General features: G+C 50.5%; 1 protein-coding gene across 2 annotated transcripts in view; it reads right to left on the bottom strand.

Moving 5' to 3' along the window:
* Window positions 1-25521, bottom strand: part of NOL4L (nucleolar protein 4 like) — a 127812-nt gene that overhangs the window by 32246 nt on the left and 70045 nt on the right. The window contains exon 1 of one of the 2 annotated variants that reach the window (XM_035006034.1): window positions 4145-4265. The exons of the other annotated variant lie outside the window; for it this stretch is intronic. The gene's annotated coding sequence lies outside the window, so the exon portion shown is untranslated. Of the gene's footprint in view, window positions 1-4144; window positions 4266-25521 lie in introns of those variants that run through there. 2 annotated transcript variants of the gene reach the window in all.

The raw sequence follows: 25521 nt of genomic DNA, 5'->3' as shown, positions 1-25521 counted from the left end.
GCGTGCCCAGACCCCCTCTGCGACCTGCCTGCGACAGCACAGCCCCCAGCTGCAGAGGGCAGACTGAAACTTCACCCACTCACACGGGGCCAAGGCCCGGGGAGCCGGCTAATTACACAGGCAATTACCAGCACACACGGTCCCGAGCCCATCAGCAGCTCGAGCGGGCGGTGCGCTCGAGTCCGGGGCGGGGGTGAGGGAGGCAGCCGGGCGCGGGTCTGGGAGCGGTGGCAGGGTCTCAGGCCCCTGCACTGACCTAGGGAGCTCTCCCTGCTCAGCCAGAGGTCGCAAGTCAGGCACCTCTTGCTTTTCTCTCCTGGACGCTCAAGGGAATTTGGTCTACTAATTTCTCTCTTTCTGTAAACAAACTTCAGTGACATTTTCATTAGAAAATACAAGAGTAGATCCAATCCAGTACTTCTGGGCCCCCTCTCCCCAGGCTCCCCGTGAGTGACCAGACAGTCGCTCCTCTTACCTCTGCTCTCAGACACCTTGAAGCCTACGGCCTTGCAGCTGTTGGTAAAAGTCCATCATTCGGCACCAAAGGGCCTGAGCCATTATGGGCCTCAAGGTGACAGCGACAAGGGCCTTCCTGAAGAGGGAACTCAAGAACGTGTGGGGAGCAGGCGGGCAGCACCCAGCCAGCTGCTGGGACACACCCCAGTCTGGGAGTCCTGACTCTGGGTAGAAGGAGAGGGACCGACCAAACCCTCCCTGCTCTTATCTGCAGTCCAAAATTCACGGGCAGGTTCAGTTTCTCTCCACCCAGGTTCTGTGGCCCTTCCTCCTCCGCAGGCAAACTAGCACCAACCGCTGCCCAGCCTAGGAGGAGGAGAAAGTGGGAGAGCAGAGGGGAAATGGTGGAAACGAGCCTGTATCCATGGCGGGTAACTAGGAACAGGTGCTATCAGTAACCTGATTATTTTACAACTGGGGTCAATTTCTTGGGAACTAGGTTCCTGGTGCCTCTGAAGTTGAGCCATTTGCATCCTCCAGGACAGGGATCCTGGGGCGTGCCTCACACAACATTTTCCAGGCCTTTCCTCTGAGCTGTAACTCTATCTCTACCACTTGCTTTGAGGGGGAAAAAAAATAAATAAATAAAGGAGGAGGATTTGCTGAGAATTTAGTGCAATTGTAAGCCATAAGCCCTGACCAGAAGCCCTGGGTGTGTGTTTCAGGGAAGGGGGTGGGGGGAGGACAGGGATGTGCTGGAGGTGTTTTGGGGCCAGGCAGGAGACAGACCCCTCTGTCTCACCCCTGCAGTCTGTTGGATGAGAGGCCGAAGCTCTTGCCAGAAAGACCAGGCTAGGACAGTTGCCCCGGCACTAGTTCTACCCCAAGTAGGCAGGCACCAAGATGCAGAAAGTGAGCACCTCCTTCTGGAACACCTGCAGGCTCCTTCCAGGCCCTGGAAATTCTTCAGTAGGAGGCAATTCTTCCCCTTGTCTCCATGTCAGCGAGCATTACACACACAGCCTTCTGAGCATGCCAAGAAGGTACTGAACCACATTTGACCCCAACTTAACCACTTCAGTTCATCAGATGGCTTATTAATGGAAGACGAAAAACCCCCAGGATTTAAAGCAACAAAGGTTCAAATCCCTGTAGTGAAGGGATTGCACAAATGAAATCTTAGGGTGGTCTGAGCCATAGCTCCTGGGAGCTGTGGAGTCCCAAGACAGCCGCTTCTTGCTACACTCCAAGCCCACCTGGCCACCAGGGGAGGAGGCCAGCCTCCCAGGGACACTCCCTGCACAATTCCACTCCTTCCTGCTAACATACTTCCTCTGCTCACTAGTCGTAAGTCATACAGGCCCTTCTGGGAAATGTGAAGTGGGGAGGGCTGAGACAGCCAATCACCCACCACCTTTTAGGTGCGCTCTCTCACACACATAGGGTCTGTCAGAAACACACATATATATGGGGATGCTCTGTTGTCCTTGCTGTCATGAACACCTGAATGCTGGGAGTGAGCATTTTCAACACCTTCCTACGAGTGTATCGAGTGTAAAACGGGCTTTTGTTTCCTAGGCAAAGGCAACTGGCTGTTTTCCCAGCACTCCTCACCACGAGGGCCTCACTGACACCCCAGGCCCTGGCATTAACAGGGGTCTCTTTAAGAGGGTGGGTGGAGAGATGAGCTGCAGCAGACGGGGTTCTTCCAGCCAAAAGGAGGGCTGGAGAGGAACCACTCTGAGCTAATCCCCTGCAGGAGTTTCCTTCCAAGAAAAGGACCCAGACAAGACAAAAAAGTTCTTGAGCAACTTGGGGTGGCCAGGCTCCACAGGGGCCCAGGAAGTTCCCCCAAACCCACCTCCCTAGCTGGAAGGAAAGCTCTGGGGGTACTCCGCTCCTGCTATTCTGCAGGCGGGTGCTGAATGGGGTCCCATCACCCAGCCATGGTACCGTGGGTGTGGGAGGAGGGACTATCTTAAAACCTACTCTATAAAACAAGCCCAGCTTGAACTGGGATTAGACAGGAGCTTGATATTATTTAAAGACACATTTAGGTCCTAATGGTTTTCCAATGAAGGGGTAATTTACTATGTAAGGACTAAACTGCCACTGGGGCTGGGGCCACCCATGGGTCTTTCCCCCAGACCAACCTACAGCCCAGAAGCAGGGGGCAAGACAGCACCCCTAGTCCTGTCACACAGATGGTTCTCCCCAGAGGAGCTGTGAGAGCCCCACACACCTCTCCCCACAACCCCCACCTGGTAGGCTGGGGGCCCCAGGCTGGGGTTTCCAGCTGATTCTGGGATAAGTAGGGCTTTATCTCAAGGGAGAATCTATTTCAAGCCACAATCCTTCTCAGAAAGAGGAGGAAATCACAGAGTCCAAACACCATTTCAGGTGAAATCAAGAGGTTATTAATCTCCCCTCAGAGCAGACAGAAAGAAAAATCAATGTTTTAGAGGGGGGAAAAAAGGTTCCATTTGAATTAATGGGTTTGTGGCTTCTCCATTGATCTGCGCCTCTTCACACTTTCTTTTTGTGCTTTTGTGCTCTTGGGGAGGGGGAAGGGAGAAGGGAATGGGGAGGAGGGGGGTGGGCCTCCTGGTAAGGAAAAGGACGGTCTAACCTTAACCTTTCTCCAGGAATAATGCTAATTAGTCAGGCTTAATGAGAACTTCCCCCAGGAAGCGCGGCCCAGTAGGGGCGACCGGACTCTGGCAAACGCTGCTCCAGGTTGGGGGGGTGGGGGGGGAGGTGGGCGGTCACTTCTGAATTCTAGCAGCTGGAATAAAAAAATGTGGATTGCACCCTCCTCCCCCCGGGCCCCACGAGAAAGTGTCCGGCCCAGGAGGGCTAGGTGGAGAGCGGATAGCGGCCGGCGGAGGTGTAAATCCAACTTAACCCGGACGCGCGCCCTCACCCCGGCCAGCTGCCCCCGCCCCACGCGTCCCCTTCATTAAGGAATGCCCCTTCGCCTGGGGCTGCCGACGCCCCCGGCTTCCGCTCCGTTGGTACACCTGAGAAGGGCCACCGGTCCCCTCCGGGGAGGGACAGGGGCCTGCCAAAGTGGGCTCAACTCTGCAAACCTCGTCTCAACTCCCCGCGCCGAGGCTGGGAGCCCCTCCCAGCCACTCAACGCTTCCCGTCCTCAGATCCCCAAACACAGTCTACTTCCCCTCTCGCCGCGGCCGCGGTGGCGGCAACCCGAGCCCGGCCCCCACCCCGCCGCCTGCGAACGCCTTCCTCCCCGGGACGCGGTGCCGAGCCCGCTGCAAACGGTGTGGCCGCCGCACAATACCGCGGCGCGGCGCACACAATCACCGCCCCCCAGGACCGGCGGCGCGCACGGCCCGGGAGTGGGGTGCTCCCAGCGGCCCCCCGGCACTCGCGGCCAGGCACACCTCTCGGGCACTCCACAGCCCCCAGAGTGCATCTCCTCTGCCCGCCCCCCCACACTCGGTCACACTCACCCGCCCCCCGCCCCAGCCCACTCCGCCCAGGGCGCAGCCGCTTCCCTGCGCCCCCCTCCTCAGCCCCAGCGCAGGAAGCTCCCCCCGTCCCCCTCCCCAGAACCCCCCAGCCCCCCCGCCCCCCAACCGCAGCTCAACGGCCGGCGGCAGGAGGGGGGCGGCGGCCGGGGGCCCGGAAACGGCCCGATCGCGGGGATCCGGGCCGGACTCCGTACCTGGGCGGGAGGCGAGGCGGAGACGGGCGGTCGGGCTCGGCGAGTGAGCGGGGCGGGCGGCAGTGACAGCCCCACGGCTCCAGCTGCTGCCGCTGCTGCTGCTGCCGCGGCCGCCCGGGGAGAGGGGCTGGCACCGCCGCGGCGCGTCACTGCCCGGCCCGGGGGCGGGGGTGGCCAGGGGGAGGGCCCAGGCGAGCGGCGGCGGCAGCGGCGGCGGCGCCGCGGCCGGGAGGGAGGGAGGGGGAGGGGGGGCACCGGGCACGGGGAGGCGGGGGAGGGGGGGCGGGACCGGGCACGGGGCGGGGGCCGGGGGGAGGGGAGCGCAGGGAGGGCGCACGCTGGGGGAGTAGGAGGAGCAGCAGGAGGAGGAGGTGGAGGGGCTGACGAGAGGGAGGAGTGGGCACGGGGGGGAGGGGGAGAGAGAGGAAAAGGAGGCACCCAGAGAGGAGAAAGGAGGGAGAGGCCGGGGGGCGGGGAGGGGGGAGAGGAGGTGGAAGGAGGGGGTGCTGGGCCAGGTAGTGGGGGAGGGATGAGGGCGCACTGGACGCGCTGCCGTGCGCTCTGGGGGGGGGGGGGGGGAGAGCGCTCTTAAGGGGGAAGCGCTTCGAAGAAGATTCTTGCCCGGGGCTGAGCCCAGGAAAGAAGGCGGTGGGGTCTGTGCCCGCCCCTCGCTCCTGGAGGCCGCAATCTTCGGGTCTGAGGGTGGGGGTTGGGGGGCACCCGGCCCGCCGGCTCTCCGCGTTCAGGCCAGGAGAGGAGAGACTTGGCCCAAAGAAAGTGACTCAGGCACCATTAGGAACTCTCGGCGCCCTGGGGCCTTCGGGCAGCCCTGGACCTCCTCGCGTCTCCTGGTTCCCCGGGGACGCGGGTCCTCGCTGGGCGGGGCGGCTGGGTCCCCGGGCGGTCTCCGCGAGACCCTGGTCTGGGAAAGCCAGGCACGTGGCTGGCTCTCTGCCGCCCCCCCATCTCAGGGCCCCCCTTTTCTTGATCAAGTTCAAGCTCGGTCCCCTCGGTGCGCTGCCCACCCTCTGCCCCCTCCTCTCCCCTCCCCCTCCCGATATTCCGTACCATCTCGCCTTTTCACTCTTCCTTTGTCTCTTTCTCACCACTTAGTTTACACCCTCCCAAGCTCCCCTTCTCCCTCCCCGGCGGGCGCCTGTGACTTCAGGATGCGTTCACCTGTCCGACCCAAACATTTCAGCGATCCCGAGCGCTCGCCGCGGACTCTCTCTCTCTCTCTCTCTGCTCCCTCCCCACCCCCCTCCACCCCACTCCTCCCGCAGGTCATTGTGCTGCTCTAGACCACGGGGAACCGGCTCCTTACGGCGCGCTAGCTCCAGTTGTAAAGTAATAGGATAACATCAAGAATGCTGGTCCATCCCAGACCTGGGCGCGTACTGTCCGCGAAGACACAGCACCGCAGGAGAGGGAAGACCCGTGCGGATCGGAGACGCCGTCCTCCCGCACACAGACAGACCTCGTCCGCCTGGGGTGCGGGAGAAGACCGCGTGGGGCGCCGCGGGGTGGGGGGTGGGGGACACTGAACCTGCAAGCAACCTCAGACTCAGGCTAAAACATAACTCGCTCGTCCCCAAACAGCACAATTAGACCCCAGCAGAGAAGATGGGTCAAGGGCAGATGTCCCCCTCCTCAGATTCACAACCTCTGTTACAACGGATCTGCCTTCAGAAAAAGCCTATGCTTTAACAAGGATGAGGAGCTGCCCTCGTGGAATTCTGTGAGGAAATGGTAAAAAACAAAACAAAACAAAACAAAAATACCAACAACGATCGCACCTCCTGGTCCCTCTAGTCGCACCCGAAAAAGAAGGGCAATTTCTCCTGACTTTACGCTACAACTCATTCACAGTGGAACCAGCAAAGAAGAAAAAACAAGAGAGCCATCTCGATTGTTTGCAATTTTGAAACAGACTGCCTTTAACCCTCCAACTTTTTTTCTCCAAAAGCCTTTTTCTTTCTTTCACTGAAAGCTGTGCATTGTGAACAATCCGAGGTAAACAAGGCTCCCTCTACAGGTGTGAGTTGGAAGTACAACACTACAGGTTCAGAGCTCAGTATTCACCCATTAGAAAAATGAAAAGATGGCAACACATCAAATTAAAGGCATGCAGAGCAGTCCTTCCACACACGCTAAAGGTTTTTCTGTCAATATAGAACTTAACTCTTTTTAAAAGAGGGTCTAAGCACGTTATTCATTAGCACCTTTTATCCATGAAATCGAATGTGTTTTCAAATCAACACACCCTTCCCAGTTTTCTCTAATAGATCTTTACTTCTCATCCTCTGTGGTGGGGGACGGTTCGGGGGCTGCATCACACATGTCCACATCCACACATGTTGGTGCCCAGTTACGATTTTTAGAATTTTAATTAGTGGCTGTGACTCTTCAGTTCATCCAGGGAGATGTGGGAGTTTCCAGCATGGGAAATGCCCTTCCTCACTCTGAAATAATTCAGGCCCCGGATTTCCCATCTCTTCCCACCACATTTCTAGAGACCTTTGACTTCTCCTGGCCTGAGTCACTATCTCACAGCAGTGGTGGACATTTGGGCTTGAAATATAAAGCCAAATCCAACTGAAGTTCAAAGGTGGAATTGAACCCAGATAACCCACCTCTTCTCTGACTAATAAAAGAGAGCCAGTACCGCCCGGGAGAGCAGAGCAGTGATTTTCTCTAGGCATGAAATGTGAACTCATTTACCATCACTGAGATAAAACAGCCTCAGCCCCACTCAGCCCACAGAAAGCAGTTGGGAATCCTAGAGAAACCTGGCTGTTTAGCAGCACTGAAAATTAGGTGAGTTTTCCTGTGTGCTGAAGCCTGCAGAAATCTCCCAGATCCTTAGTCTTGCAGGAGCTGCCACTCCTTGAGTAACCTTGTGCCGGTTGCTTTCAGTGTCCTTGTGCCTTTGGACAACTCCCTCTATCCTTAAAGTGGCCACAGCACAGGTCCCAACAAGGAATGGCATGACCCAGTTTCTTGACCACTAATTCTCCCAATGATGTGTCCCTTCTTTCGGCCCCAGTCTGGTGGGAGACTAGGGCAGAGAAAGCTGCTCCCATCTGCTCAAGAGGGCGGTACTGCCCTTGTGTCCCCTTTGTGTCAGGCCCTGCAAACTGTGGGTGCTTTTTGTAAATGGACAATTGGCAGGGCATTTGCTCTAGAGAGCTTCTTAAGCAGCAAATCCCTCCAAGCAGATTTCTATATGAAATGAGCATACTCCACAAGTGGGGATCTGGCCAAGGGAACCAGGGGTTTGTTATTATTAGGAATAGCAGGATCTTAGCCTGAGCAGAGAGGATACTGTTCAAGCATCTCAAAGCATTTAAAAACCCATTTATCCCTATAAATTACTTAATGACAGAAGGGAACAGGTACCTGCACATTGGAGAGACTGGCAGACACCCTCCAACCATGTGATCAAATTCAGTTGCCCCCAAAGTGGGGCCACCTGACATAATGTGCTCACCTCCGGATGAGATGCAATTACCCATGTTGTGTTCCCCCCTCAAAATGCTTAACCTGAATCTGATCATGAAGAGACAACCAGACAAGAAATCCAGAAAGAGAGACTCTCCACAACACAACTGTCCTGACTCTTCAAAAGATTCATTGTTACTTATTCGGCTGTTCTAAATCATGAGACTAAAGAGAAATAACAACTAGATGCAAAGTTCGAATCTTGGTTGGATCCTAGAAACAAGGAGTAAGGTGGAGATGGGGTGGAGAGGCCCAGGAAGGGGTGGGGGGTGGAGTGGAGACAGGGGTTGAGGGTGGAGACAGGGATGGGCTCTGGGCTGAGTGGTCAGGGAAGGGCCCTCTCAGGAGTAAGCCTGAATGCGTGGCTGAAGTTGACAACTGGGTGAAGACCTGGGGGTGCAGTCTTCCAGGCAGAGGCAAGAGCTGGTGCCAGGGTCCTGAGCTGGGAAGGGACTGGCATGTTTGAGGAACGTAAAGGTGACTAGTGTGGCCAGGGCGAGATTGGCCGGGGTGGGGGGGAGGGTGAGAGGGTATTCAGGACCAAGCATGCATGGCCATGTACGCGACTGTAAGGTATGTGGATTTTATTCTAAGAGTGAGGAAATGATGCAATCTGAATTATGCCTTTAGACCAGAGGAGATGAGATTATAAGGAAGGGAGAGTGGCAGCAGGGACACCAGTGAGGAGGTTGAATAGCGTCCAGCCAAATGGGACCAGTTCAAATTCTGACTCTGAGACTAGACAAGTGACCTTAGGCACCACACTTAAATCTCTCGAAGCCTCAGTTTCCTGATCGGCAAAGTAGATAATAAGATAGTGTGCTTAATGTAGTATTTGACACTGAAAGTTCCCCTGTGAGGGGCACCTGGGTGGCTCAGCGGGTTGAGCATCCAACCCTTGATTTCAGTTCAGGTCATGATCTCAGGGTGGTGAGATCAAGCCCCACGTCAGGCTCTGTGCTGAGCATGGAGTTGCTTGAAATTCTCTCTCTCTCCCTCTGCCCCTCCACCCCACCCCTTTGCTTACATGCGCAAGACCTCTCTCTCTCTCTCAAAAAACATTAAAAAGTTCCCCTTTGAAACTAGACACTGTGGTGGTCAGCCTCTAAGATGGCTCCCTGTGATGCTCACCTCCTGGTATCACACCCCAGTCCCCTGTCACAATGAATAGGGCTGTGGAAGCAATGAGACATTGCAGAAATGAGAGTGTATGACTTCTGAGGTCAGGCCATAAAATGCAGCTTGATCTCCTCTCCAGACGGAGTACTTGGTAAATGGCAGCTTTTATTATCATTATCAGGATTCTGGGTTTTCACAATGATGGCCATCCCCCTCCACAAATCCTGCACCAGTTTACTCAGCCACAGCAATGTGTGGCAGTTCCCATCTTAGGACATGCTTGTCAATGCTTAGTATTAGCAAGCTCTTTTGTCTTTGTCAATCTAAGAGGTGAAAAATGGTATATCTTATTTTCCTTTGCTTCTCTTCATATGGGAGTGTGAGCATTATATTTATGTGTATCGTGTGTCTATTGGTCACTTGCATTTGTTAGAACAACTTGTTCATATTCTTGGCCCATTTCTCTATTTGAGTTGATGGACTTTTTTTTCATGAAGGAAATTTAATCTTTTGTCATATAATTTGTAAGTATGTTGTCCTTTTGCTTTTTATTTTTTTTATGATGGGATTTTTTTTTTTTTTTTTGCCATATGGAAATTTTACATTTTTAGACCCTCAGTTTTTTTCTGCTAGGGCTGAAGCATTTCAGGTCAAAACAAAGGTTTGCTTTGTTTTTTTTGTGTGTGTGAAGATTTTATTTATTTGACAGAGAGAGACACAGCAAGAGAGGGAACACAAGCAAGGCGAGTGGGAGAGGGAGAAGCAGGCCTCCCGCTGAGCAGGGAGACCGATACGGGGCTCCATCCCAGGACCCTGGGATCATGACCTGAGCCAAAGGCAGACGCTTAACCAACTGAGCCACCCAGGCGCCCCTTATCTATTTATTTTAGAGAGACAGCACAAGTGAGTGGGGGCAGCGGCAGAGGGAGAGACTCAAGCAGACTCCCCACTGAGCGTGGAGCCCCAGAGGGCCTCAATCCCACAACCCCAAGATCACAACCCTGAGATCACAACCCAAGGGGAAACCAAGAGTCCAACGCTCACCTGACTGAACCCCCCAGGTGTCCCCCTCCATGCCATCTTTTAAATAATTCATCTTTATCCACAGATTAGAAAATACCAACATTATATCATGCTGATTTCCCATTATTTTTGGAATTGTCTATTCTATTTTATTGATGTATTCCGGTCCCAATATTATAACTCTAGAATATATTTTAATACCTGGTAGGGCTAACACTCACCTCTACCCTCCATGAACTGTCCAATTAAACCCAGGCCATAGCAGAGAGGTGCTCTAGGTGCAGACAATCATGGAGAAAGGAGAGGCTTGGGGTAGGGTGTCCCTGGAAGAGGTGACATCTACTCTGAACCAAAGAAAGCAGGAGGAGTGTGACAGGTGGCAAGTAGGGAGGGCATTTCAGCAGGAAAGAGGAACATGGATGGAAGCACCAAGGGCTTCACACATGCCTGAATTCAAAATACTTGATCTGTGGGTTGGGTAGTACCTTGGCTTAACTATTTATTCTTTGCGTTTGCTGATTTTTACACAGCTGGCTGCAACCTCATAGTCAGTTTGACACCTTTGCTGAAATCTAGGAGAAACTGTCCAATACTGCTTCCTCATTCCTTCTCTATTTAGATAAATTTCCCATTACAGATATAACTACAGATATAAAGAGCCTGACTTGTTGAAATACACTTTCCTAACAACCACAGTAGGTAAAAAGTACAATTTCAACAATCTCCTTTTCAGCTTCAAAGTGTCATCAGTTAATCTCTGTTCATTTCACTCTCCTACTCCAAAACCTTCAATGGCTCCCAGCTGCTGGAAGAATCAAGTTGCAGCTCTCTGGCCTGGTGTTCGAGGCCTTTCACAGCCCTGCTGGCCTTATATCCTTCTGTTCCCAACTGCAACCTCTTCGTCACACAGACTATCTTCTGTGCCCCAATCACCCATGTGTGACCCCCTCCATTCCTTTGATCATGCATGCTCTCAGGCACATGTCTTTCCACAAATATGTATGGACCCCCTATCTCATGCCAGATGCCACGGTAAATATGGGTGACCCAGCAATGAACAATAGGATACAGGTCTGCCTACTCGGAGCCTGCAGGCCAGCAGGAGAGAGAGAGAGAGAGAGACTAAATAAATGACCACAGGGTTTCTGGTCACAGGATGTACATTCAGTTTGTACTTGACAGTTGTGGGACCTGCTGGGAAGCAAGTGCCTAGCATGTGAGAGGGACAGAGTGGATCCTGGAGTGCTGCACTGAAGAGGTGACATTTAAGCTGGGCAGTGCAGAATGCATGGGTGTTCGCTCGGTAGGAAGATGTTTTAGGCCATTAACAAAGACACCCTCCACCCCTGCCAAATCTGGACCCCTCCAAAGCCAGAGCGCCAATCTCGCAGGCCACCTGGCTGGCTCCTGTGGCAGGTCGCTGCTATTCCTCTGTCACCTCCTGTGCTTGTGGTACTTCCCGTCTCCTGCTTTCTACCTCATTTCCCCAACTCGAGCAGGGACTCTCAGGGCTGAGACAGGCTCTTAGGCGGCAGAGTCCCTGGCAGCATTGTGCACACCCTAAGAACTCATCACTGCATCGCTCGGGACCCCGTCCTGCCCTTTGCCCAGTACAGTGCTGAGTTCTGCAACGGAGCTCTGGATTAAGCACACCATGGGTGACACAGGCCACACTTTGCCACTCCCACAGAGCATGCACCTCGCCTCTTCTCTCTTCCTTCTTTCCTAGTGCCTTTGGAGAGGCTCAGCCAAAAAGCCAAGACCAGCGCGCAACCTAGCACCTGCACTCCCAGGTATGCACATGACCAAACGAGTATGGATGGGCCCTAAAGCACACGTACTAGCATGGTCACGGAACACTATTCACAGTAGCCCCTGCCTGGAAACTAGCCCAGCGTCCACCAGCAGAGAATGGGTAGTGGTGGCACACCCGGGCTGTGGGAAGCTGGGCCAGGGGAGTCCTCAGGGATTAAAGTCTTGCTGGCTCTTCAACAGGCGACTAGAGGAGGGGCGAGGGCCCCCCTGCAATCTGTAAGACACGGCAGCCACCTGGTGCTGCTCCAGGGAAGACATGCTGGGAGGTAGAGAAAGGGGTGGGTCGCACTTCCCGTTTTCACCCTAAACCCCTCCGTGATGGAGTCCACAGCTGGGGATGTGTGGGGGGCAGACAAGGCAAGGAGGCCTTTCTGATGGCTAGAGCCATGTGCCTGGGGGGCAGCACCAGGGTGGGGGTAGAGCAGGGGAGCAGGTGACTGGGCTGTGTTCTGTTTGCATTCAGGCCCTTCCTCGATGTGACCTCAGGCAGGCAACCTAACCTCTCTGAGTCTTGGTTTTCTCATCTCCAAGCTGGGGGACGACAGGGACTCTCTCTGAAGGCTGCTGTGAGGCTTCAATGCAGAGCCGCCTGCAGGGGGCGTGGCTGGCGCCCAGCGCGGAACACCTGCATGAACCTTAGTTACCATCATGTCGATGACAGCGTGAAAGATAAAGTAGTTCGGAACACTGAGCGCCTACTGTGTGCTGGGTCCCGCCCAGGTGCCAGGACTGTGGTGCTGAGCTAAGGAGATGTGGGCCTGCCCCCATGAAGCCGAGGGTGCTGGTGCCGCTGGGGGCCTTGGCCTGCCCCTAGCTCACTATCACCTTCTTTTTCCTTTCTCTCCTCCTTCCCCTTCCCTTGGGAAATAACAGATTAATGTCAGAAGGAACAGGGCTCTCTCTCACACTAGCTCTATGACTTTGGACAAGTCACCTAAGCTCTCTGAGGCTGAGCCTCAGTTTCCCCAGACATGTGGGGCACCTGGCACACAGAAGGCCTTCAACAACCGTTCCTTCTCTCCTCCTTCCTCCCTGCTTCTCCTCTGTTTCCTTCCCTATTACTCTTTTCTCCTGCCCAGTCCTTTGGCATCTTAATACCCAAAGGCACTGTCAAGCTCAGTTGATGGCACCCAGGCCATGGGGGATACTTTGGACTAATTTACCTGCTACCCAAACTCAACATTTCTCCCTTCCCTTCCTCAACTAGAGAGGGTGGGAAAACAAAATTCTTTCTTTCTCAGCCTCCCTTGCAGCTGGGGAGTAGCCATGTGACACTGGCCAATGCGATGTCAACAAAAGTCTATTGGCAATTTTCTGGGAAAGCTTTTGCTTTGCTGGACTGAGCATACACCACCCCTTCCCATCTTCCTCTCACCTTGAATGTGGACAAGATGGTTGCAGCCAACTTGCAAACATGAGGAAAAGGTCAGCAACATCACAGAGGCATCAACAACACTGTAGACATTAACACCAACAATGGCTCCTCCACCCCTCTTGTTTCAGGAGTGAAAAAACTTCATGTTTGGCTATACAGTCAGCCGAGTTTTTGTTCTTGCAGTCAGAAGCATCCCTGACTGACTCACGGGATTCCTGCATGAGGATGTGGATGGACTGGACAGCAAGGACCCCGCTCCTACATGGCCTTTTCTCTGGAATGTCAACTCCTTAAAAAGACGAAGGAAGGGGGCTATGTCCGTGCGTGGTGCCTGGGAGAAGGCAGAGCACTTATTCCCCTTCCTCATGAACTCCGCAGGGGGGAAAGCTGCCCAGGCTACTGCACAGTCGTGCCCGGACGCTTCCTGAGCCACAGCAGTGCACCAGTTAAAAAGTATCTTCTGTTTCTGTGCTATTTTTCTCTTGAGGCACTTAGAGCCATTTCAAAGATCCACGCCTTAAAACAACCATGGGGATAGCAAGGCATGGGCTCTGTTACTCATTTCTACCGGGGAGGAAACTACAGGAAAGAAAGGAGTGCTGGCCTGAGGCCAGGCTGCTTGTGATCCTGCTGGGCTGAGCCCTTCTGCCTGTCTTTAGCACCCCAGCCCAAAGCTCAGGGCTATCCAGGCCCTGTTACTGGGGTCCTAGGAAGGGTGGAGGGGCTGCTGTCTGGGCACAGGAGGGGAAGGCGGGCAGAGCTCTGGGGCCCTTTGCCGGCTTTGCCAGCGACATGCCTGCCTACTGCTGACCCTTGAGATGCTGGGCTTCCTCCCCAGAAGGATTTCCTTGAAGAAAGGGGTTCCTCTGTCAAAAAGCAAACTTTGGAAACCACTGAAGTCTGGCCAAAACCTGCTGTTTCAGTAACAGGGAAGCTGCAGCATAGAGAAGTGAAAGCTAGATAGCTGTTCAGGAGCAGGGCCACACCTAGAACCAGAGTCCCTGTACTCTCCCCTGGGTGCTTGTCTTTGCTCACTGTCATCCCAGTTATGCCCCTGCTCTCCTCTGCTGGAGGAAAATGCAGCATGAGGTTTCACACTGCACACAACAAACTTTGAATCCAGCTGGCAGGCCCCGAGAGAGTTCTTCTACAGACTGCTCAAGCTTATCACAAGCCTGTCTCTGCCTTACTCCCTCTGTCCTGGCCCCCTTGCTGTGCCTCCCCAGGGCCTTTGCACCTGCTGACTCCTCCACCTGCAAGGCCTTTTCTCCTTCATTGCCACAGGTCTGGCTCCCTCTTATCATTCTGGGCTTGGACTGCCACCTCTTCAGTGAGGCCTTTTCACCCAGAGGTGCAGTCTATCAACTGTCCCTATTTGAATTCTCTGCCCCAAACTTCTCACTTTTGCATATTTTTTCTTACTGACTTGTTTATCATTGCTACAGCCTGGGAGTTCCCTGAGAGTAGGCTCCTTATCTGTCTCTTTCACTGCTGTATCTTCCACGCTCAGAACAGTGTCCAGAACATAGTAGGAACTTCAATGATTTTTTAATGAAGGAAGGAAGAAAAAATTTTACAACTATACAAACACAGGGTCACAGGGAGGACAAGGGTCTGGTGGGCTGTGAGCAGAAGCCGTGGGCCTCTGTCTCCTCCATCTGAGTGGAGCTGGGGGGAGCTGCCGGCTGCCCGGCGTCCACGCCTGGTCACCCTGAGTGGAACAAAGCAGCCAGCACAAATTCAGAGTGCAACACGGTGCCATCCCACCCTCAAAAAAAAAAAAGGCTGCTAAGGCTGCTAATGAGGTAAACACGATCATAACCAGGAAAATCTTGGCCATGCTTCCTTGCGTCCACCCAAAGCCATTATCTCTAATTGATCTCCAGACATCAGCTGGAGATTTAAAGCGTCTGAAGCCCTCCCGCGTCCCCCAGGTCTGGTGACAGAGGCCAGCTCACCCGCCCCCCCGCACCCCCCAACTGGGTCAGATCTCCTCCAGCAGCTCTTTGCTGGGGTGCCGGGACCCCGCTGCGCCCCATGTGAGAAGGAGCCATAATGGTGACAAGAGTCGGGGTGGGTCAAGAATCTATGGAAAAGCCACGGCCCACAAATGCTCAGCCTTGAGGGGCCCAGAGACCTGTATTTCAGGGCCTTCAGTGGAAGGCTAGACAAAGCCACCAAGGGTCTTGCCCTAAAAAAAATGTGGCAAAAAACAGGGAGGGCTGGAGAAAATACCTGCCCCATATACCCTCTCTTGCTCTAGATGAAAGAGATACTCTGAAAACTGGAGTTAGGAGTTTAGTTGTTCAAAACGGCAACAACAACAACCCAACAGGACTTAGTCACAAGACAGGGCCCTTCTGGGTCTCAGTCAGGCTGGGTCCAGAGTAGGGAGGGTCACAAGGTCAGCTGTTGGTTCAGTGACCATCTGGATGCTTTGAGTTGCTCCTTCCTGGCCCGGCCCAGGAGAGACACCTCCTCTCCTGCTGGGTCTCTCTTGTCCTTAAAGACGGATCAGGAGTCAGCTACCCGGGGTACCTCCCAGGGGAGGTTTACAGCCCGAGCTCTGAGAAGACAGAGCTGCCGCCTCCTGTTTATGGAAGCCCAGGTAAGCGGCTCCTGACCTTGCCCCCGGCTTTTCCCTTGACACAGATAAAGCATCCCCGCGTCTAGCCCTGTGCACAGGAGGCTGCTTGTGGTACCAGGCAGCTCTTCTGCCTGCACCAGTAAATTATGGGCACTGTGTGCATTTTTTCCCCTGGATAATGAGGTTGAAAGGCCAGGTCGGCATCCTCCCATGTATGGGGGGAGAGGTCAGCAGCCTGGAAGGGGACTGAACCTTTCAGAACCGATGGGGACAATGAGCTCTTTAGGTTTGGGGTATCTACTGGCTCCATCAGGCAACTGGCTTTTGAGACAGGATGCTGGTTGTTTTCTGCTTTTTTCCCCACACAGCTTCAGGGAAGCAGGAAGAAAGAAGAGACGCAGATCTCTCTGAACCCAGGCTGTCCTAGCAAAACAGTCATTATGCTAATTTTATTTGAGTATCCGGAAACTGCAGCAAGTTTCCAGAAAGTACCTGAGCATTCTCAATAATGTGTATTGGTCCCTAAAATAATGCCCTATAACAAAGATGTTTAGGGGTGCCTGGCTGGCTCAGTCAGTACAGCACGGAACTCTTAATCTTGGGGCTGTGAGTTCAAGCCCCACATTGGGTGTAGAGCTTACTTAAAATAAAATAAAATAAAATAAAATAAAATAAAGCTAAGCTAAGCTAAATTAAAAAGATGTTTGACAATGGGTTTTTTATTCCCTACTTTGTCCTCTCAAAGAGAGGTTTCCAAGAAAACTGTCCCTCTAAAATGTAGAAATGTCTTCTTTTGCTTAACACCATCTTTAGGAGGCTGGGAATGCTGGGCTGTTGTTGTTTATAGCCCCCAGATTCTAACCCTGGGATCGTGATGCTCCTGGCTCACAATCCACCCTTGTTTTTTGGTGAACAGAAAGGCCTGCAGTAAAAGCGTCTTGACTTCATATTTGCGTGGTCAGATCAATAGTGCCTCTATGTTATCTTTACCCCACCAAGAAGGAGATGTAAAAATTTTTAGGCATTAAACAATTTTTTTCAAATAATTTTCTTTTTAAGCCAAGATAACTTTGAAAAGGACATCAAGGAGGAAAACCATTCCTACTAGATATTAAGACATATTAGTCTTAACACTTAAAACAGTTTGGGGCTGGTACAGGAATAGACAAAGAGGCCAATGGACTGAAGAGAAGTAGATTCTGTTTCAGATGGAAATTTAGTAAATTATAAAGGTGGCATCTCAAATCAATGGGGGAGAAAATAGATTCTTTAATAAATGATGCTGACACAGAGGGTAAAGCAGGATCCACATCTCAGAATACACCAGGAGAAGCTCCAAATGGATCAGAGATTAATTGAAAAATAAAAACGTGCTTAGTTTTTGCTTTTTCAGCTTAAAGGGTCTAAAAGGGAAGACACCCCAGTCGCAATAAGCACACTTACCACCCAGATCGTGGTTTTTAATATGATTCTTCAATAAAAGGAATCAGAGCTCCTTTGAGATATGGCTGATTCTAGCATTAGGGCAGGAAATATACAAGGTGAGCCTGGAGCATCTTATAGTGCCAGAAAGTAAAGAAACACTAAAACAACACAATACAAAATGAAATCCTACAAAAAACAACCCCCCAAGCCCCTCAATCGGGGTATGTCCAAAGACCACAGGAACCAACTATAAGAGCTCCCAGTGGCCAAAGCTGGAACCAGTTTCAGCATCAAAAGAAATAAAGTAGTATCGGGTTATAACCCAAAATGTAAAATAAATAGCCATATAAATAAATTATTGAAAGATTAAATAAATATATAAATGAGGAAGGAGAGGCAAATCTCCCATGCAAAAGAATTCCAAATAATATATGCAGAAACCTTGTCTTCAAGTAGGGAAATTATAACCCCCACTCCTTAGGTGTGGGCTGCACAGAACAACGTCCTGCCAAAGTGTACGGTATGGGGCAGGGGGGAAGAGTAGCTTTACAGTTTTGAAACCTGACAAACATTATCTCAGCCAGGTGTGACCAAGGCCAACGCCAACAGTCATGAATCATATTGACAGTATGTACCTTTGATACAATGTGGCAAGGATGGAACTCTATGTCTGGGGTCTTCCCCTGAATAACCCATAACTCCAGTTTTATATTGAGAAAAATATCAGACAAGGGGCACCTGGGTGGTACAGTGGGTTAAGTGCCTATTCTTGGTTTGGGCTCAGGTTGTGAGATCGAGCCTCGCCATCAGGCTCTGCTCTCAGTGCAGAGTCTGCTTAGGACTCTCTCTCCCTGTTCCTCCCCACCCTGCTCGCTCACTCTCTTTCTCAAATAAAAATAAGTAAATTTTTTTTTAAGATTTTATTTATTTATTTGAGAGAGAGTGAACAAGAGAGCACAAGCCAGGGGACAGGTAGAGGGAGAGAGAGATGCAGGGGCTGGATCCCAGGGCCCCGAGATCATGACCTGAGCTGAAGGCAGATGCTCAACCGACCGAGCCACCCAGGTGCCCCCAAAATAAATAAATCTTAAAAATAAAAAGAAAAATGAGTGAAATTCAAATCAATCATTAAAAAGAGTCTGCTTCTCCCTCTCTCTCTGCCCCTCCCCCTCGCTCATGCTCTCTCTCTCTCAAAATAAATAAATAAATAAATAAGAAAAAGAAAAACATCAGACAAATTCCAGAATTCTACAAAATACCTGACCAGTATGTTTCAAAACTGTCAAGGTCATCAAAAACAAGTGAAAGCAGAACAACTGTCACAGATGAGAGGAGTTGAGGAGACATGACAACTAAATGTAATGTGGTATCCCCAATCAGATTGTGGAACAGAAAAAAGGAAATTAGGTAAAAACTAAGGAAATCTAAATAAACTATGGACTTTAGTTAACAGTAATGTGTCGATATTGTTTCATTAATTATAACAAATGTATCCCAACCACATAAGATGTTAATATGGGAAACTGTGGGGGCGCCTGAGTGGCTCAGTTGGTTAAGCGGCTGCCTTCGGCTCAGGTCATGATCCCAGTGTCCTGGGATCGAGCCCCGCATTAGGCTCCCTGCTCGGCAGAGAGCCTGCTTCTCCCTCTCCCTCTGTCTGCCGCTCTGCCTACTTGTGCTCTCTATCTCTGTTAAATAAATAAATAAAAATCTTTAAAAAAAAAATATGGGAAACTGTGTGTGTGGGGTGGGGAGAGTGGATCATGTGGGAATTCTGTACTATCTTCTCAATTTTTCTGTAAATCTAAAACTTTTCTAAAAAGTAGCCTATTTAAAAAAGTGAAAACATTGGGGGTACCTGGGTGGCTCAGTCGGTTAAGCATACGACCCTTGATTTTGGTCAGGTCATGATCTCAGGGTCATGAGATAGAGCCCTGTATCAGGCTCCATGCTCAGTGGGGAGCCTGCTTAAGATTCTCTTTCTCCCTCTCCTTCTGCCCCCCACCCCCACTGGCTCTCACACTCTCTCTCTCTCAAATAAATAAATACATCTTTTTTAATAAATGAAAGTACTAAAAGAGAACATAGAGGTAGAGTGGAATCATTTAGCTTTATAAAGACTCAAATGCAGAAGCCATCAAAGAAAAAAAAAGAAATTGAAGACATAAAAATAAAAATGACAAAACACACATCATAAGCAAGATCAAAAGATAAAGGGCTAAGTTTGGGGGAAAAAGAGGCAATGGCTAACTCTGGAGAATCAAAAGAAAGGAAATGTAATCACAGTATGCTAATTGGCTCAGCTATGAATAATATATGCACAGTCATAATAATATAGATAATGAAATGATTTATCCAAATAGAGAGGTATGGATAATATTGAGGGATGGAGGAAGGGGAAATAATAGATGTATTTATTTAAGGGTGTGATAGTATAAATACTTATCTCCTACAGCAAGAAATTAAACATCAACCAAAATAGCCCAAATTTAAAAATCAAGAACTAGCAGCATAAGCATATGTTATTTAGAAACAAAAGTTAAAACCAGAAGAGAGAGCTAAAAGATAAGAAAAGAGGCTGTCGGGGCTCCTGGGTGGCTCAGTCGTTAAGAGTCTACCTTCGGCTCAGGTCATGATCCCAGGGTCCTGGGATCGAGCCCAGCATCAGGTTCCCTGCTCAGCGGGAAGCCTGCTTCTCCCTCTCCCACTCCCCCTGCTTGTATTCCCTCTCTCGCTGTGTCTCTCTGTCAAATAAATAAATAAAATCTTAAAAAAAAAAAGAAAGAAAGAAAGAAAGAAAAGAGGCTGTCTCTGAAAAAAAAAATTAAAGTGGGGAGGCTAGGGCAGTGTCTGCTGTTTTTCTATATGATTTTTAAAATATGTATTCTATTGATAAAAATAAAAATGAATACAAATCAACAACAACAGCAACAAAAAGATAAAGGGCCACTTGAGATGCTGTCTCTGAGCACGAATCACCTTGGAGTTATGGGGGAGGGGCTGAGGGGCACAGGGCAGAATCTGAGAGCAACTGCCCCACCGCACATCATCTCACAGCAGAAATCCTCCAATGATCACTCTTTGCCTGGAAAAATCCAAACAGCAGCCTTGGTCAAGGTCAGTATTTTAGTTGCTTTTTGTTTTTCTCACTGCAGCACAAACCTTCCACGGTGCCAGAGATTTACTGAGACAGAAAGAGGTTTGGGCTATAGCCTCTCAGATCTTGAAAATGGAGCCAGGGCCATTTCAGGTCCTTTTTGGGCTCTCATGGAGGCAAGCTGTGCCCCCCTCAGTTCAACAACATAACAAGTAACGGTGGGCTGATCCTAGAGGCCTGTTGAGGGTATCTGAGAGGCAGGAGGCAAGAGATGGAACAAGAGAAGGAAACCAGGAAGGCCAGGAGTTGGGAGAAAAGAAGGAAGCTGGGAACTGAGAACTGGGAACCCAGCGTGCCTTGGTGGATGAACCCAGAGGGGAGAGGAGGAGGACTAAATTCCAGGTAGCCAAGGCGGAAGACCCACATTCTCACAAGTTCCACTCCATATACTACTCCATGCACATTTCCAAGAGCAAAAAACAGAGATGCTCAAAGTTTGAAGATACTGGTCTACAGAAGTGGCTATAACAACACAGTAGTACAAATTACAAAGGTGAAGAGACTGATGAAGGGGCCATGGAAGAAGGATGCCGCCTCTCATGGTGAAGCCTAAAGGTGCCACTTATGTTCCACAGCACCAGCCACCTCCTCAACCTCCCCCAAGCGCAGACCTCCAAGGTCAAGAGGCTCTGAAATCCTACTGGGAAACGGCCTTTGATCAACATAAAATATCTCACTTTGCCCTATTTAGTGCTTTTTTGCCTTGAACATTTACTTGTTTTTTTTTTTTTTAAAGATTTTATTTATTCATTTATTTGAGAGAGAGAGAATGAGAGAGAGCACATGAGAGGGGGAGGGTCAGAGGGAGAAGCAGACTCCCTGCCGAGCAGGGAGCCCGATGCGGGACTCGATCCAGGGACTCCAGGATCATGACCTGAGCCGAAGGCAGTCGCTTAACCAACTGAGCCACCCAGGCGCCCCATTTACTTGTTTGATAGCAGCCGCACTGCCTTCTCTTTCTCTTCTTTTTGTCTTTGTTTTTGTGTCATTAAAAAAAAAAAAAATGTCTTTTGTAAATACCAAATGGATTTTGCCATTAAAAACCCTCACTGGAGGTTTTTTTACTCTTTGCAGTGGAATCTAACCCATTTACATTTACTGTGATTTACTGGTATTTGGTCTTGTTCCTGTTAGCTTATTTATCATCTCTCTTTTTGGTTGCTTCTTCTTTTATTCCCTCATTTAATTACTCTTGCTGCATTGATCAGGTTTTCTTTGTTTCTTTTATTTTTTTTCTAGGGGTTTAAAAGTTCTGAATTCTAGGGGCGCCTAGGTGGCTCAGATGGTTAAGCATCTGCCTTCGGCTCAGGTCATGATCCCAGGGTCCTGGGATCCAGCCCCACATCAGGCTCCTGGCTTGGCGGGGAGCCTGCTTCTCCCTCTCCCTCTGCTCATGCTCTCTCTCTCTGTGTATCTCTGTGTCTCAAATGAATAAATAAAATCTTTAAAAAAAAAAAAAAGTTCTGAATTCTATTTCTATTCCATGGAGATTACTGTTTAATTTTTAAAAAATACATCAGAACCTCTGCTTCCTTAATAGCCCATCAAAGGTTACATACACTGAGCCACAACAGGGGACATGGAAACATTTCCTTTCTGCTATTTCTCCTCTGAGCTCACATCTTGCCTGGGCTGCAGTGCAGCCTGAGGAAGGGGAAGGAGGAGATCATTATTTTTTTGTTTTGTTTTGTTTTAAAGATTTTAGGGCCGCCTGGGTGGATCAGTCAGTTAAGCGGCTCCCTTTGGCTCAGGTCATGATCCTGGGGTCCTGGGATCGAGCCCCGCATCTGGCTCCCTGCTCGGTGGAGAGCCTGCTTCTCCCTCTCCCTCTGCCTGCCACTCTGCCTACTTGTGCTCTCTCTCTCTATCTCTCTGTCAAATAAATAAATAAAATCTTTAAAAAAAAAAGATTTTATTTTTTAAAAGTAATCTCTACATCCAACGGGGGGCTCAAACTCACAACCCCAAAATAAAGAGTCACACGCTATTTGGACTGAGCCAGCCAGGTGCCTTGGGGATCATTATTGTTATCAAGCTCTTCAATCTGTGTATCAGAGTCAGTGCTCATGGGTTCTCCACAGGTAAGAGCCCTGTGAATCAGGCACTGTTTAGGTTAAGTGACAGGCTCTCACTTCTTCTTTGGGTCTACCCATTTCTTGGGGTCCTTCGGAGGCTGAGAATGTTCATGAGAAAAGAAAGCCACAAATTGGGGCAAGGACTTAGAGAGAGAAGGAACAGAGCCCTGCTTTAAGTCTTCCCTGTTCTGCAACCTGGTCCAAAAGATTAAAAAGTGAATGCAGTTAGTCAAAAAGTGGAAACAACCCAAATGTCCATCAGTGGGTGAAGGGATAAATAAAATGTAGTCTAGCGAGTGATGGAATATTACTGAGCCATAAAAAGGACTGAAGTTCTGACACCTGCTACAACATGAGTGGACTTTGGACACATTACGCTAAGTGAATGAGCCAGATACAGAGGGACAATATGTGATTCCACTTATATAGGTACGTAGATAGTCACATTTATAGAGACAGAAAGTAAAACAGTGGCTACCAGGGGCTGGAGGAAGAGAGAATGGGAGTAACTGCTTAATGGTTGCAGAGCTTCTGTTTGGGGTGATGGAAAAATTTTGGAGATAGTGGTGATGGTTGCTCAACATTGTGAATGTACTTAATGCCACTGAATGGTCTACTTTAAAATGGTTAGAACGGGGGCACCTGGGTGACTCAGTTGGTTAAGCATCTGCCTTCAGCTCAGGTCACGACCCTGGGGTCCTGGGATTGAGTCCCACGTGGGGCACCCTGCTCAACGGGGAGGCTGCTTCTCCCTCTCCCTCTGCCCCTCCCCCTGCTTGTGCTCTCCCTTTCTCTCTCTCTCTCAAATAAATAAATAAAATCTTTAAAAAAAAAAAAGTTTAAAATGGCAGCGTGCCCGACTGGCTCAGTCTGAAGAGCCCACGACTCTTGATCTCAGGTTTATGAGTTTGAGCCCCATGTTGGGTGTAGAGATTACTAAACAATATAAATAAACTTTAAAAAATGGTTAAAGTGGCAACTTTTATGTTACAAATATTTTATCACAATTAAAAAAAAAAGTGAATGTGGAGCGCTTTTTGGAGTGGGCTTATTACCTCCTACACTTAAGGAGATTGGAACCTGAGAAAATTCCACACTTGGATTATGTTCATCTCCTGCCTAAATCCTTGCCTAGCTCCTCAGTGCTGGCTGAGGAAAGGGCTCTCATGTAGCCTCACTGCAAGGAAGGCCCATGCTCTGCGCCTCTTCCTCGTCCGTCTTTCTTCTTCCTCCTCCTTTCTCCAAACTGGCTTCGCCTCCTAGAGCTGTCACCTCTCAACTCCCCTCACCTGGGCCCTCTTTGCCTAGGGGAGTTTTAAAATAAGCAAACGTCCCCTGAACCGCCTGGCGGGTTCCTGGCCCCTTCTTGCCTCTGTTTTCTGTCTGGGTCGCAGCTCCATGACTGCTGTCCCATCTACTAAGAAAAGCTCCTTAAGAACAATTATACTCTTATTCATCTTTATGGCCCTGGTCTCTTGGACAAGGTCATTCACTGTGTCTGTTTAGACACCAGGTGCATAATGGCAGTAGAGGTCACCGAGATTTCCCCTGTGCTTCTCATGTGCCAGGCGCCGTGCTAAGTCCTGAGCTTGCTTTGCATCATTTAACTCTTGGAATAACGCTGTGAGTTAGGTGTATTACTATTACTCCCAAGTAATAAAGCACCGAGAGTGAAGCAATTTGCCCCAAGTCATACAGCTGGTAGGCAGTGGAATTGGTACCCTCAGCCTGCCTCGAGGGTCTTTGCTTAGGGACGTGGGCTGGCATCCTGGCTAAGATAGTGCTGCTCCATGCTGGCTGGCTGCAAGGAGCGTGAGGGCCCGAGCTCTGGAGACGCCAGGGGCCTGGGGGGCCGGGGCTGTGGACCTTGCAGGCCCCACATGTGTGCTGGGGAGAGAAGAAGGGGAATCCTCCCCCTCCTCTCCGACCCTCTAGGACCCACGCAAAACTCGGCCAGGAGAGAGGCAAGGGAGAGAGAGGCAGAGGTTAATGGAGACAAGTAAAAGCCCCCGTCACTGGGGCTTAAACAATGGAGCAGCTCCGCTTCACATGCTGCTGGGAGAACCATTAAATCCATTAGCAGGACATTAGCGCGGCTTCAGGAACTGGAGAAAGGGGAGGCTGAAGGAGGTGCTGACAGCCTTCCCACTCTGGGCAGAGCAAAGGAATCGAGGGGGTGTGGGAACCAAAAAAGAGCTGATCCAGGGGTCTCAGCCTCCATATCTATAAAATGGAAGTATGTGTCCGGGGAAGGAGTACAGATAATTTGTCTCTCTCCTTCCAGATCTGGATATGATTTCTACATTAGGGTCTCGGTTCAAACATGGGGATCTCAGGGAAGATCAGGATACCATCACCCATAATATGCATATCAAATTGTATGTGTACCCCTGCAGATCACTGAGCATTTGCAAGGTAGAGGTGACCTCCCTCCCAACCCCAGCCCCCACTCCCGCTCCCCCACCCCGCCCAGGCCAAATTCTTCTTGCGGTATTTCCTTAAGCATCATGTAATCACGCATTTAAGGCAGATCCCAGTTCCCAGGCCAAACAAAACCCTGACGTGTTCTGTCAGCAACTCTGCCAAGGACATTTTCCCTCCACCAACCCCACGGGCGGCACATCTGTTTCAGTAAGTGTGGAGAGAAGCTGGGTTTGGGGCCCTGGCAGGTGCACAGGTTCAGGGATGGGAGAGATCTGAGCTTCATTTATGTCAGTGGTTGTGTGACCTTGAGCAAGTGCTGAACCTTTCTGAGCCACAGCTACGGGATCTGCCAAATGAGGATAATAATGGGACCTTGCAGAACTGTGAAGGCAAGGGGTAAAGGGTGTGAAGTGCTCCACCCAGAACAGGTGCCTAATTTTATTTATTTATTTTAGAGAGATAAGGAGGGGGAGGTCAGAGGGAGAGGGAGAGAGAGAATCTTAAGCAGGCTCTACACCCAGTGCAGGGGCTCAATCCCACAACTCTGAGATCATGACCTGAGCCAAAACCAAGAGTTGGACGCTTAACCAACTGAGTCACCCAGGTGCCCCAGAACAGGCGCCTAATTAATAATAATCCAGTGCCTTAGAAGAGCACCTACCCAGCTCACTCCCTTGTCCTTCCTCTGCTCCTCCTCTAAAACCCCAGAGTGTTGATTTTGGTTTTCCTTGTCTCTCTCACTGAACTGTGAGAGCTAGCAGGGCGTAGACTCTCTTCTGTTCACCACTATCTCCTTAGCACCTGCAGCCATGCCTGGCTACGGTGAGCAATGGATGGATGGATGGATGGATGGATGGATGGATGGATGGATGGATG

This window comes from Mirounga leonina, unplaced genomic scaffold (assembly GCF_011800145.1).
Source record: "Mirounga leonina isolate KUSES-001 unplaced genomic scaffold, KU_Mleo_1.0 Mir_150, whole genome shotgun sequence".
Classification (NCBI taxonomy): Eukaryota; Metazoa; Chordata; class Mammalia; order Carnivora; family Phocidae; genus Mirounga; species Mirounga leonina.
The sequence above is the reverse complement of the archived record's forward strand: the minus strand, read 5'-3'. Positions and strand labels throughout refer to the sequence as shown.